Source organism: Kogia breviceps, chromosome 13, assembly GCF_026419965.1.
Source record: "Kogia breviceps isolate mKogBre1 chromosome 13, mKogBre1 haplotype 1, whole genome shotgun sequence".
NCBI classification, from domain to species: Eukaryota; Metazoa; Chordata; class Mammalia; order Artiodactyla; family Physeteridae; genus Kogia; species Kogia breviceps.
Genome location: NC_081322.1, coordinates 45,411,740 through 45,427,134, shown reverse-complemented (window position 1 = coordinate 45,427,134; position 15,395 = coordinate 45,411,740). Strand labels below are relative to the sequence as shown.

General features: G+C 38.7%; 1 protein-coding gene across 17 annotated transcripts in view; it reads left to right on the top strand.

The window, feature by feature from the left end:
* Nucleotides 1-15,395, top strand: part of HS3ST5 (heparan sulfate-glucosamine 3-sulfotransferase 5) — a 287,406-nt gene that overhangs the window by 157,348 nt on the left and 114,663 nt on the right. For 4 of the 17 annotated variants that reach the window (XM_067011689.1, XM_067011692.1, XM_067011688.1 and 1 more), the window contains one exon: nucleotides 10,967-11,036. The exons of the other annotated variants lie outside the window; for them this stretch is intronic. The gene's annotated coding sequence lies outside the window, so the exon portion shown is untranslated. The remainder of the gene's footprint in view (nucleotides 1-10,966; nucleotides 11,037-15,395) is intronic. 17 annotated transcript variants of the gene reach the window in all.

The window sequence follows — 15,395 nt, the reverse complement described above, 5'->3', positions numbered from 1 at the left end:
ATCTGTGTGCATACGTTAGATCTCAACAGAAGTGCCTTCAAAAATTGTTATATACTGTGCCCTCCACTTACTGAAGGTGTTACAAAAATAACACTGTGAAAAATATTTCTCCGAGTTAGAACCCTTGTCCAAAATAATAACTATTATGTTATTTAATATTCATTATGTTATTCCTTACCTAAAGATTGCATGACAAATTTAATTTTGAATTTAGTACCAGTAAAACTTTTCTCTCTTGAAGAATAGGTATCTGTTTCTATAAGGTATTGAAAATCATAGACCACTTTTTGCCTTGAGGAAGAATTAGCCAACAGAGTTCAAGGTTACAACCTTTGGAAGAACTTGAAATTTCAGTGCCTGTGTTGTCAAGATACATATGATTTTATGATCAACCAAATGAAAATAGAGTTAAAGTTTGTTTTCAGAAATTAAGGAGTCTAATCAGGAAGAATGTCTCAAGAATGGTCGCTGGTACCTAGGGTAGAGGTGGGCCGGGGACCCACAGTGAACAGAGCCAAGCTTTCCCTCAGAAAATAGTCGCCTCCACAAACATCCCAGTGTAACTGTGAAGCAGCAGCTTTTGACACTGCAGGGCACTGAGTGTGTGGGTATTTGATGGTGCAGGGCTGTATGCTGAAGGTTCTCCTCACTCAACCTGGTGCTGCCACAAATATAAAGACAAAGTCTCTTCCATTTAGCCAGCATCTATTGTTTTACTTTCAAAACCTAGAAACTACTTGCCTCAAGATTGATTCTCATTGAATTTGATTCTTATGTCATCTTTCTCTGCCCATAACACAACATTTATTTCAACATAAATAAGTAACAGTTTGTAAGCTACCTGTTTAAGTATCTCTCTAATAAAATACGGAGCCTATTTTCATATGTATAGCATTCTGTGTTAATAGGCAGGATTAAAAAAAATAAGGCAGGATTGAGTGACAATAATGATCAATTTTAAGTACGGTTTTATTTTATAATAATTATTACTTTGTGATTGAAAATAACTTTGAGAGACGGAGCAAAACACAGAACACACAAGTACGTTGAATATACATTTTGAAGCACTTCCTTTAAGAGGAAAAATATGTCGCTATATGCAGTGGGGATCTTGTGAGTCCATGGTTTATTTCCTTTGTCCTATATTTTCTATATTTAATGTTATTAGACCACCATTAAATCTGGACCAAGAGCATTTGTCAACAGTTGAAGGCATTTTCTCTTTGGCCACAGCTGCAGCTTGAGGTTATTCAGGATGACCCCATACTCAAAGGGCAGCAATAAAGTGACCGTCACCACCCAAGAATCTATTCAGACAACTAATATACATGTTAAGTGGAAAACAGGACAGATGGCAATATCAGCCACAGAGAAGTTCTTTGTCTTTGTTGGAGACTGGTCTTCAGTTCTAGTCTAGATAGTATATTAGCTTCAAAAAGATATCTTTACAACAGCTACGTTCTAAGAGACCAAAGAGCTCCATACATGGTTTTACATTAAGGTGACAGAGAATATTTAAGATCTTAGAATATGTGGAGATATCTGCATAAGTCCAATCCAGAGAATTTGCTCAATTGGAAGAGGCTTATTTATATGAGAAGAATTATACATGGTGATGATTACTTCACTCAGGTAACAGGTATTTATTAGGGACCCCCTAAGTGCAAAGCACTGTTCCCTCTGATGAGGATGCCATGGTGAGCAGGGTAGTTACGATGTATTAACTATCTTCTTAACCCCTAATGAAATGACTGAAAATGGATTCTTTTAAAGGCACACACTTATAAGGACAAAAGCACGGGGTAAGAGAAAATAGCAACAAGTCATTTAAGCTAGAGAGCAGATGTAGACATGGAAACCAATTTAACAAACCCCAAAATGCTGAATCTTAAAACCAGCAGGGGGGCAAAGTCTAGAAGCAATGCAGATTCCACCAAAGCACTCCCAAAATGTTCAAGAAATGACCTCACCGTGTATGTCTCGATTTGGGGAGTAAGCATGAGTTAATAACAGGAAGGTTGATCGAGAGCAACTAGTCACTCTCCAGATCCCCTTACTCATCCATGCAGCTGGGAGACTGGTGTTTTATTCCATAATGAGGGCAAAACAGAGTTAGTGGACTTGGGAACATCAGGGAGAAAAAAGAACAGAGCATCACACTAAAAATGATGGATTTAAGTGAGAGTTTACATACGGAATGTTGAGATTCACAGCCTTCTTCCTCACTGGACTTAGAGAATCTTGACAATCAGAGTTCTCCGGGAGGGATATTCAAGAGTCTTTGGGGAATTTGATCAATCTAGAAATGAAAATCCAAAGGATACAGAGATCAGGGATTCCCTAGGGAAACAGCCTGGCCAGATCATCGTGGAGTATACAGAATACAATTGACCCATTTCTTGCATATTCACAAGTGCCTTACTCATAAATGTAAGTAAACAACAATAGATCAATACATGTTTAAGGCGGGCATCTAATTTGGCATACAGACCAAAAACAGAAAGTAATACTTTTTAGGAAACAGAGTTTACATGAAGACATAAGACAAGATTTGTCTCAGTAGAACCAGAAGAGTTTGCTATATAAAAGAGGCGTATCCGGGGGGCTTCCCTGGTGGCACAGTGGTTGAGAGTCCGCCTGCCGATGCAGGGGACACGGGTTCGTGCCCCGGTCCAGGAGGATCCCGCATGCCGCGGAGCGGCTGGGCCCGTGAGCGATGGTCGCTGAGCGATGGTCGCTGAGCCTGCGCGTCCGGAGCCTGTGCTCCGCAATGGGAGAGGCCACAACAGTGAGAGGCCCACGTACCGCAAAAAAAAAAAAAAAAAGAAAAAGAAAAAGGTATCCAGAGAGCAAAAGAAAAATATGCTTGGAAATTAATATTATAATAGCAGAAATGAGAAACAAAATAAAAAGCTTGGGAGATAAAGTTGAGGCATTATCCCAGCAAATATAGCAAAAAGGTAAAGAGATGGAAAATAGAAGATTTTTTTTTTAATTAGTGTAAGGATCCTACTTCTGAATAATAAGATTTGCCCAATCTGAGAAAAAATTTGGTGAAAGGGAAAAATCATCAAAGGAATATTCTCAGAATTAAAGAATATGAGTTTTTCATCTGAGGGGGCCATGAAGTGCCCAGCACAATGAGTAAAAATAAACTACATTCATTAGGAAATTTTCCAACTCTTGGGACAAAGAAAAAACCTAATTCCACAGCAAAAATGCAGAGTTCATAGATTGGAAAAAGTATAAGGATAATATCAGACCTCTCCGCAGCAATACTGGGTAGCTGGAAGATAATAAGCACCTTCAGAATTCAGAAGGAAAATTACTTCTAATCTAGAATCTATACCAACTGGCACTATTGACTATTTGTGAGGAGAGACATACGTGACAATATCATATTTTAGGTATACAAGATTCAGAATACTCTAACTTACATGTACTCTTTCTCAAAAAGCCTTTGAAGGATGTACTTCATGAAAGAAGAAAGAAACCCAAAAAAGTAGAATACATAGGATGTAAGGAATCAGGAAACATTGAGAAAGCACTGGGAATTTCACTGTGACATCTGTGCAGCAACTAGTTTAGAATGGAACCAGGCAGAAAGCTCCAAGAGATTTCGCCAAAAGGAAACTGACAGAATCCTAGTGTATTATACGTACTGAGAGATTTTCCCAATTAGGAAAGGGCTAGGATTGAAATAATGATAAACTATTGAAAACAAACTGAACAAGATAATGATTAACTCAGTGGGAGTAAGAATTTGTGCAAAAAGGGACTTAATCATGGTATACTACATGACTCAGCTGAGAATGGCATTATGTAATAATAATGTATTAATGACAGTCATAATAATCACTGTTGATTGGGCTGTGTTGGGAGAATGGCATGACAGAAAGCGTTTGTGAGATAAGAATAGTGGAGAAGTGAAAGAGAACTAAATAAAAACCTTCTCTTCCAAGAGGGAAATCAATATTCAATGCCTGAAACAAGAATTCAAGCAAAAGTAATATAGGCATGCTATTTACAAAATGTGGTCAAAAATGCCAAAATATTCAGCTAGAAGAATTGAAAGTAGCTGCTTCTGAAGAGCTGAAAGTGGTACTGGAGTGAGCAGGGAGCTGCTGTTTTCCCTTTTAAGCCCCATAGCACTGTCTCTTTAAGATATGTTCGTTTGTACCCTTGAAAAAATAAAAACCAAATTAAAAAAAAAAAATACTAGCCTCGTCTTGGTTGTCTTGGAGTTTACACCCTAAAGAAAGAGACAGATATGATACGATTACATAGGTATGTAGCTAACTATCAATTGTGCTAAATGCTGTGACTGAAATTTCTTGTTTAATCTTGTGTAAACGCATATAAAAAGAGTGCTGGCTTAGCGTAGTAGGGAGATCAAGTAAATCTTATGTGAGAGAGTGACATGTTGGCACCTTGTGTGGTAGATGCCAACCCCAAGTAGATGCAAACAACCATTATGAGTAATAAACTTCAGAGAAGAGTAAGGAACCGTCAAATGTGGCTTCTGTTGGTCTGGGGTAATTAACTGCAGGATGTCACCTGGAGCATTGTGTTTAATAATGACAACATGAGCCATGGTAACCATGTGAGGAACAACGTTCACCTGTAATTACCTTTTACCATCTAATCTGTTCATGGAGATTAATTCTACTGGTTTTAGTAGAATCACCTGGAATCACAGACTGGGAGGACCTGTAAGGACTTCAGAGCTCACATATTCTTATCTTATCCTCTCCTTTTGTAGTCGGGAAAATACAGGAGGTTTAGTAGTCTGCCCAAAGTCTCACAGCTGTTTAATGCTAGAGCCAAAGCAAGAACTCAGATCTCCAAGTTCCTTGTCTAGAACTCTTCTCTACAATTATAGAGAAAAATATACCTTGGTCTTTTGAGAAACTGAAATTATTAAACTAACTGTCACAGTGTTACCAAACAACTATAAACTTTATTTGTTCAGTAATGAAAAAAAATATTGCAAAAAGGAATTACTTTTTCTACTAGAATTTTGCATTATTGTCTAAATTTAGTACCTGATAGCAGCTTAAGGATGTTCAATCTCTTCTTTAAAAAATAAATAATTTGTATTTTAGATTCATAAGTAATTATGTGAAAATCTAATGGTGATAACTTGTTACAATATTTCTAAGCAATGCCTATAAATACTGCAATATGTATGACTTGCACACATTCTCATTCTGTTTTAAGTAATGGCTTTGCATTTACTGTAGACACATTTTAATTTTTTAATCATATATTTAAAAACCCACTATTGTATCTTAAAATGTAATTATGCTAATGAAACATGTAAAGAAATATCTCCCTTCCACAGGAACTTTGTAATTCACGGCAGCATGTGCATACAACACACGCATACACACACACACACAATTAGACTTCCCTGAGTTCCTTGAAGAAAGAACGTTCATAAGTCAGGTCTATTTTATTTATTTATTTATTTATTTATTTATTGCGGTACATGGGCCTCTCACTGTCGTGGCCTCTCCCATTGCGGAGCACAGGCTCCGGACGCGCAGGCTCAGCAGCCATGGCTCACGGGCCCAGCCGCTCCGGGGCATGTGGGATCTTCCTGGACTGGGACACGAACCCGTGTCCCCTGCATCGGCAGGCGGACTCTCAACCACTGCGCCACCAGGGAAGCCCAGTCAGGTCTATTTTTGTCAAAACAAGATGCTCACACTGCTGCACCAAGACTTTTTGATGTTTTAGTCACGTCTACAATGGTCAAATCTACAACAGCATTTTGGGATTTTGGTGCAGGTCATGATGCCATGTAGTTGTATTCTTATACAAGATTCACTGCCACCCCAATAGAAGCTTAATACAAGTTCAGAAAACAAGGCCATTGTTACTAAAGAGAGACTGTCACAGGCTTCATTTTTTTTCCCCTGTAGTAAGGAACCATTGTAATAACTAGGTCAGAGTATGATTTCTGATCCTAAGGTCCAACTGGAAAGTTCCAAGAAATACTTATAACATCTCAAGGAATAATTAAGAGTTGTATTGATCCTCTGGTCATTGTCTACTCAGAACAGGGATTCTCAAAATTACATATAGGAAAAAGAAAGCACACAGATGTGATGACCACTGGAAACTATATTAGGCCACATAATACTTATAAAATTTCCCTTGGGTAATCAAGAGGTATCTTTGGTTTGGTAGACTTTGAACAACAATATTTTTTTAATGTATGTTTTGTGAAGTGCACCATGTTCTCCAGGTCATACAGATAGAAAGAGGCTTAGCACTCAGGTATATGACCCCCAAATCTGTGTTTCTTCTATAATGCTAACTCTGATCATGGGATGGCCAGAATGAAGACTCTGGAAAAATCAAGGAATTCCCAAGAGATGACTGTTGGATGATTGATTGCATCAGTGAATGACTTGAGTTTTAACAGTTCTTCAAATCCAGGACACATTTGCCTAAGATATGAATATTTAATCTCTAAATTACTGAGGCCAAAACATTGCAAGAACCCAAAAGATGACAAAAAAGTTATTTCTGCAAGTGTGACAGTGAATCATGTGATTAAATGCAGAAAAATAGGATATGCTTGGTTGTTACTGTCCCAGATTATTTAGTTCAGAAGGATACCTGCTACGGACTGAGTTGTGTTCCCCTATAATTCATATTTTGAAGCCCCAGAGTCCAGTGGACTGTGTTTGGGGATAAGGCTTTTAGGAGTTGAAAAGGTTAAATGAGGTCATAAGGGTGGGCTCCTAATCCAATAGTATTGGCGGTTTTATAAGAAGAGAGAGAGAGCGATCTCTCCCCAGGTGCACATACCCAGAAAACGCCATGTGAGCACACAGTGAGAAGACAGCCATCTGCAAGCCAGGAAGAAGTCTCACCAGAACATGATTGTGCTAGCACCATGATCTCAGACTTGTAGCACCCAGAACTGTGAGAAACTAAATTTCTGTTGTTAAAGCCAACAATCTATGGCATTTTGTTATGGCAGCCAAAACTGACTAAGACAGTCCCACACAGATGAACTGGAGACATTGGAGTGTTGAAGAGAAGTTTGCATCAGGCGCAGTACAAATCCCAAGATCAGAGTTAGAGCAGAGTTTAGATAAGACTAGGGATCAGAATAAAGACAAGACTGAGACTATGGATGGATCAGAGTCATCAACTAAGCAGGACTGAGCCAGGATTTAGCATAGTAAGGAGGAATTTAGGCTTTGGACTTAAACTAAGGTGACTTTTTTCTCTATCTTCTACATGTTGCAAGAGTTTAGGTTACTTAAGTACCTCATTTTAATTCTGGGACTTCACAACTAATTCTAAAATGGAGATGAAAGTGCTTTTATCACATAGCCTTTGTGAGAATTAAATGATTAGTGTAAAAAATTAATAAACAGAAACCTCAATTGAATAGAGTTGGGCAACCAGAAGGGGGAGCTCTCATGCCCTGAAACAATAGCAGAGCCAACAGGAAGAAGGAAGACTCCTCTCTTTCCTGGCAAGGACTCAGCCAGTGAAAAACCATGGACTCTTTATTTCCTATAGCCCTCCCAACTTCCTTTTCTCCTTTATAAAAGTTTGCCTCGCCTCCCTGGAAGGGGGTGGGGGACTTGCACGTGGCTCGCAATGGTTGCAGACCCTGAATGGCAATTTTCTGCTGATCCTGAGTAAATCCATCTTTGCTGCAGCCATTTGTTTAAGGTCAACATTAGTATTTGGCACCATATGAGACACATGCTAACATCTCAGTGAATTGGTAACTACATATAGTAGCCAAAGTCAGAGAACTTGGGATCTGAGCTAGCCTACATTCATTTGTTCATACCCCAAATATTTCTTTCATACTTACTGCCAGGCCTGATTATGGGTGCTAGAGATAAAGCAGCTAGCAAAACAGAAACAAAGCAGAACAAAGTCTACCTCCAGAGGGCTTACATTCTAGAGAGAATTTAGGGGTCTAGTGACAAAAACCTGGGGCTGGCAGGCTCCTGAGTCCCCAGCCATGTCTCATGTCCAAAAAGGTTTTGTTCTGGGCAACTCACACAGTCCCTGTGAATGGCTAAATATATGTAAAAAGAAACAAAATATATGCTGTCAAATAGCTTGTCACATATATGGTAAATATTGCTCATTTCTTTTTCAAAAATGCATGAAGGACTCCTGTTTGACTTGACATTTTATAAAAAGCTACTCATTACTCTTATTCTCTAAGAGCCTTTCTTCTCTCATCTCTCCCCTCTAGTGAGACAGGCTTTATATAAAGACAGCTTTCTTATCCTAAAGAGAATTATACCTTGATCTATCCATTGTCCTGTAATGTTTAATTGGCTTTCCTGAATCCTGTCTCTGAAAAATTTCAGCCTGAAAAACAGAAAACATCTTAAAACAAGTTGGGAAATTAAAGCTTCACAACGATACCTTTCTCAAAGGGGCCTCTTCCTGTCACCAGTTCCCTTTCTTAGCATTGGTGGATGTCTGTATAGGACAGTCTGTTAACCTCCTAGTGTTGGAGGATGGGGGCGAGGGGTGTTCTCACTTTTCCAGCCACCATTCGTCTTTCCCTCTTGATTCAGAAGGCAGCTAAAATGAGTGGACTCTTGCTGCATAAATAATTGCAGCGTAGATTTTGTTTGGTTTGGTGGCCGTTTACCAAGTTCTTTGTTGTGTTTGTCATCCTTTTGTCACCCATAGGCAGGGCTGATCAGTCAATGGATTTGGTTATGATTCATAAACCATTTTTCACATCTAAACATCCATTCTCCTAGACACAATTCTGCAGTAACAGTATAGCAAAATAGGCTGTTCTTTTGTTGCTTTGGAAATATACCTTATTTTCTTTTACCATTTTGAGGCAACCAGAGTTCATGTATATACTATAAAAAATCAAAACAGCTAAGAGAAGCACTGACATCAGCTGCCTATTGTTGTATGCTTAAATAAAAGAAAGGAAAAAGTAAGAGTAAATGTTTTGGCAAAACTTCAATGAATATGCAATTGTGATAAATAACCTCTAGAACAATGCTGAATGCAAATTGGACTTATTCCAATTTTTTTCATGTTTAAACAAAGTTTAGGGTTTCTTTTTTTCTTCCCATATAAATTCATAAATGCATCCGTTTTGCCCAGATACAGAAAACTATTCTTATTTTAGTAAATTTCCTTCTTTTGGTTTATCATATGGATCATGGAAAAGCATGATTTTACAGAGTTTGTTGCTTTTAAAGCACATTTATAAATTAAGAATGTCAAATAAATACAGCCTTTCAAACAGCAAATAAGCTTTACCAAGAGAGATTCTTCTTTTATAACTAGAACACCTCTCACAGGAATAAGGCCTTTGTTAGTAAAATAAATTCTAGAAATGGATATCAGAGTAAAGACCTCAGTGTTTGTTTTTATTCTTGTGAAACCAATAAAGTGCTGACAAAGAGTGCTATAATATGCCACCCTAGTTTAGAAATAAGGTACATTTAAGAGTGTTCTTTGTTGCCTTTTGAGGATTGGATATTGCTGCCCTTAGCTGCGCTACCGTTGAACATGCTGCTTTACAAAACAGCAGCCGGGGTGGATAGATCCATTTGAGCCCCACCTGAATATTATACACACTCTTTAAAAATGTCAAACCTTTAGAAATATTGGAGTGTTTATAATACTGTGTCATTATGTTCCCATAGGTTTAAGTCTGAAATACACTGAACTTAAAAAAATAAAAGGATATGTTTTTCCATTTCTTTTCATACCATTTTATTTCCTATAAAATTGCAACCCCATGCAAAAGGCTGACTTCAAGTGTTATTCTTTTAGATGATAAATGTAAACATTATTTTGATACATACTTACTTCCTTGAATCTGAATGTCAAAATCTGTAATACTTCACATTCAAACTACATTCCAGTTCCGAGGACAGAAGGGGGAATGGAATAGGAAAACATACCAAAACTTCCAAGCCCTGGTGAAAGGCCCCCTTGGTTGTGAGGGAAATGCAGATGTGCACAGGTGACTGAAACAAGAAATGGGAAGGGAGTTTGTCCCGAAATCACAGAGTGAAGAGGCTTTAGAGGAGAATTCTCAGCTCTGGCTGCACAATAGAATCCTTGTGGAGCACAGCAGTCCCTAAGAGTGACTAGCATGTAAGTTAAGACCACAGAACAGGATTGGTATGTAGGACATACAAATAGATTTATAGCCCAGAGCCTTTCTCTGTGCTTTTTTAAAAACCTATACATGTTCAACGATTATACCTTTTTTGTTTTGGGGGGTGACGTGGGGTGGGGGCATAGATGTTTTATCATTTTACCCTGCGTGTGCATCCAGTAAATGCTTTGCTGCCCATCGGACTCCATTGCCAGCTGCAGCCCTGTAGCATTTAGTTGAGTGATGTCTACCCCTGTCAGGAGGAGGCGAGTGTGTATATATAACACTCTGTGTGAATGCAAGACTCTTGTGAAAAGCAAGACTAGTTCTTTCAGCAATGTTCTCTCGGTTCTGATTAAAAATAAAAACAAAAACTCTTAAGTTTCCGCAAATGCTACAAGTGTCTTCTTCTTGCAGCATATCCATTTATATTTTCAACAGCATTTGTTGGTCTTTCCTGAAAAAGTTCTTCACTCAATGACTGCATTGCAGCCATAGATCATTTACTCAGTTATGTATAATTTGGTAGATGGTAAACATTTGAAATTACTGTGGCAGGTATTTTCACATTGTTTCTGCTGATCTGATAAAAAAAAAAAAAAAAAAGCATAGAGCCAGAAAACACTGTGAAGAACTGAAATTCCTCAGAATCAATTTGAAGCACCCTTTTGAAATGAGAATTGCTATAAAGAAGCATTTTGGAATGAGGTGATGATGGGGTGAATAGTCTTTGAGATGAAAATACAGTTCAGTAAAACAAATGTATTTCTTTGATGGGGACTATATACACCATGTTTTAATTTATTCATCATTATTATTGTTTTTGAGATTATTTTCAGCCACCACCCACATAATGGCCCCAGGAAGCCCAGAAGAGAGCAAGTAGAAACAACTCTATGTGAGTTTCTCGTGAACTATTTCAATATATTTCTAAGAATAAGAGTTTACTAAAGAGATGAAGAAATACTGAAAGCCTAAGACTAAGAAAATACAGAGAAAGAATCTCTTATACATAATGGACCATCAGTTCCAGCATTAGTCTATAAAACCAGTAGCTGCTGTGTTAAGTAATTTATATGGGAATAAAAATTATCTTTATATTACTTTTGCTGTGGACGATAACATTCCATAAGCTCATCACATTTTAAATCTTGACTTAAGGAGAGTTCTGCTATGGCAATTTTTAAAAGAAGAGCTCCACTGATCTCTTTCCAAGTAGCTCCTTCTCTTCCTTCTGTGTCCTTCCCCTCATACCCACCCTCCCCAATCCAACTTCACCCACCCTCCCCCTTAGCCAAAGGCATTTGTGAGATATGGAAGCAGTTATGTCATGCTGTTGTTTTGAGTATTCTTTTTTTTTGCGGTACACGGGCCTCTCACTGTTGTGGCCTCTCCCATTGCAGAGCACAGGCTCCAGACGCGCAGGCTCAGCGGCCATGGTTCACGGGCCCAGCTGCTCTGCGGCATGTGGAATCTTCCCAGACGGGGGCACAAACCCGTGTCCCCTGCATTGGCAGGCGGACTCTCAACCACTGTGCCACCAGGGAAGCCCTTGAGTATTCTTAATAAATGCCCCCTGTATTTCAGAAGTGGTCTGAGGAGGTGAGCTAATATAATTCTACTTTGATTACTTGTTTGCATATCAGATGCAAGGAACTCTGACAAATTCCCTGAATTTGTCATAGTCATAATTTACTTATCCACAGCTGCTTCATTAGATTTAAGGGCTTTCAAGAATACATAGATTGGGCAGATTGGTTCAAGATGGCAGTGTAGAAGGACATGCTCTCACTCCCTCTTTCGAGAACATGAGAATCACAACTAACTGCTGAACAATCATCAACAGGAAGACACTGGAACTCACCAAAACAATACCCCACATGCAAAGACAAAGGAGAAGCCGCAATGACACAGTAGGAGGGGTGCTTTCACAGCAAAATCACATCCCATAACTGCTGAGTGGGTGACTCACAGACTGGAGAACACTTATACCACAGAAATCCACCCACTGGAGTGAAGGTTCTGAGCCACACATCAGGCTTCCCAACCTGGGGTCCTGGCAGCAGGAAGAGGAATTCCTAGAGAATCAGACTCTGAAGGCTAGTGGGATTTGATTGCAGGACTTCGACAGGACCAGGAGAAACAGAGACGCCACTCTTGGAGGACACACACAAAGTAGTGTGTGCACCGGGACCCAGGGGAAGGAGCAGTGACCCCAGGGGAGACTGAACCAGACCTCCCTGCTAGTGTTGGAGGGTCTCCTGCAGAGGCGGGGGGTGGCTTTGGCTCACCGTGGGGACAAGGACACTGGCAGCAGAAGTTCTGGGAAGTACTCCTTGGCATGAGCCCTGCCAGAGTGCGCCATTAGCCCCACCAAAGAGCCCAGGTAGGCTCCAGTGTTGGGTCGCCTCAGGCCAAACAACCAACAGGGCGGGAACCAAGCCCCACCCATCAGCAGACAGGTGGATTAAAGTTTTACTGAGCTCTGCCCACCAGAGCAACAGTCATCTCTATCCACCACCAGTCCCTCCCATCAGGAAACTTGCACAAGCCTCTTAGATAGCCTCATCCACCAGAGGGCAGACAGCAGAAGCAAGAAGAACTACAATCCTGCAGCCTGTGGAAGAAAAACCACATTCACAGAAAGACAGACAAAATGAAAAGGCAGAGGGCTATGTACCAGATGAAGAAACAAAATAAAACCCCAGAAAAACAACTAAATGAAATGGTGATAGGCAATCTTCCAGAAGAAGAATTCAGAATAATGGTAGTGAGGATGATCCAGGACCTCAAAAAAGAATGGAGGCAAAGATGGAGAAGATGCAAGAAATGTTTAACAAAGACCTAGAAAAATTAAAGAACAAACAAACAGAGATGAACAATACAATAACTGAAATGAAAACTACACTAGAAGGAATCAATAGCAGAATAACTGAGGCAGAAGAATGGATAAGTGACGAGGAAGACAGAATGGTGGAATTCACTGCTGTGGAACAGAATAAACAAAAAAGAATGAAAAGAAATGAAGACAGCCTAAGAGACCTCTGGGACAACATTAAATGCAATAACATTCACATTTTAAGGGTCCCAAAAGGAGAAGAGAGAGAGAAAGGACCCGAGAAAATATTTGAAGAGATGATAGTCGTAAACTTCCCTAACATGGGAAAGGAAATAGCCACCAAAGTCCAGGAAGTGTAGCGAGTCCCATACAGGATAAACCCAAGGAGAAACATGCTGAAACACATAGTAATCAAATTGGCAAAAATTAAAGGCAAAGAAAAATCATTGAAAGCAACAAGGGAAAAATGACAAATAACATACAAGGGAACTCCCATAAGGTTAACAGCTGATTTCTCAGCAGAAACTACAAGCCAGAAGGGATTGACATGATATAATTAAAGTGATGAAAGGGAAGAACCTACAACCAAGATTACTCTACCTGGCAAGGATCTCATTCAGATTTGATGGAGAACTCAAAAGCTTTACAGACAAGCAAAAGCTAAGAGAATACAGCACCACCAAACCAGCTCTACAACAAATGCTAAAGGAACTTCTCGAAGTGGGAAACACAAGAGAAGAAAAGGAACTACAAAAACAAACCCAAAAAATTAAGAAAATGGTCATAGGAACACACATATCTATAAATACCCTAAACGTGAATGGATTAAATGCTCCAACCAAAAGACACAGGCTTGCTGAATGGATCCAAAAACAAGACCCATATATATGCTGTCTACAAGAGACCCACCTCAGACCTAGGGACACATACAGACTAAAAGTGAGAGGATGGAAAAAGATATTCCATGCAAATGGAACTCAAAAGAAAGCTGGAGTAATACTCATATCAGAAAAAATAGACTTTAAAATAAAGAATGTTACAAGAGATGAGGAAGAACACTACATAATGATCAAGGGATCAATCCAAGAAGATATAACAATTATAAATATATATGCACCCAACATAGGAGGACCTTAATACATAAGGCAACTGCTAACAGTTATAAAAGAGGAAATCGACAGTAACACAATAATAGTGGGGTAATTTAACACCTCACTTACACCAATGGACAGATCATCCAAGATGAAAATAAATAAGGAAACAGAAGCTTTAAATGACACAATAGACCAGATAGATTTAATTGATATTTATAGGACATTCCATCGAACAACAGCAGATTACACTTTCTTCTCAAGTGTACACAGAACATTCTCCAGGATAGATCACATCCTGGGTCACAAATCAAGCCTCAGTAAATTTAAGAAAATTGAAATCATATCAAGCATCTTTTCTGACCAAAACACTATGAGATTAGAAATGAATTATGGGGAAAAAATGTAAAAAACACAAACACATGGAGGCTAAACAGTACGTTACTAAATAACCAAGAGATCACTGAAGAAATCAAAGAGGAAATAAAAAAATACCTAGAGAAAAATGACAACAAAAACACGATGATCCAAAACCTATGGGATGCAGCAAAAGCAGTTCTAAGAGGGAAGTTTATAGCTATACAAGCCTGCCTCAAGAAACAAGGAAAATCTCCAATAAACAATCTAACCTTATACCAAAAGGAACTAGAGAAAGCAGAACAAACAAAACCCAAACTTAGCAGAAGGAAAGAAATCATAAAGATCAGAGAATAAATAAATGAAATAGAAACAAAGAAAACAATAGCAAAGATCAAAAAAACTAAAAGCTAGTTCTTTGAGAAGATAAACAAAATTGATAAACCATTAGCCAGACTCATCCAGAAAAAGAGGGAGAGGACTCAAGTCAATAAAATTAGAAATGAAAAAGGAGAAGTTACAACAGACACCACAGAAATACAAAGCATCCTAAGAGACTACTAAACTAACTCTATGCCGATAAAATGGACAACCTGGAATAAATGGAAAAATTCTTAGAAAGGTATAGCCTTCCAAGACTGAAACAGGAAGAAATACAAAATATAAAAGAGACCAATCACAAGTAATGAAATTGAAACTGCGATTAAAAATCTTCCAACAAACAAAAGTTCAGGACCACATGGCTTCACAGGTGAATTCTGTCAAACATTTACAGAAGAGCTAACAACTATCCTTCTCAAACTCTTCTAAAAAAATGTGGAGGAAGGAACACTCCCAAACTCATTCTATGAGACCACCATCACCCTGATACCAAAACCAGACAAAGATACTACAAAAAAAGAAAATTACAGACCAATTTCACTGATGAATATTGATGCAAAAATCCTCAACAACATACTAGCAAACAGAA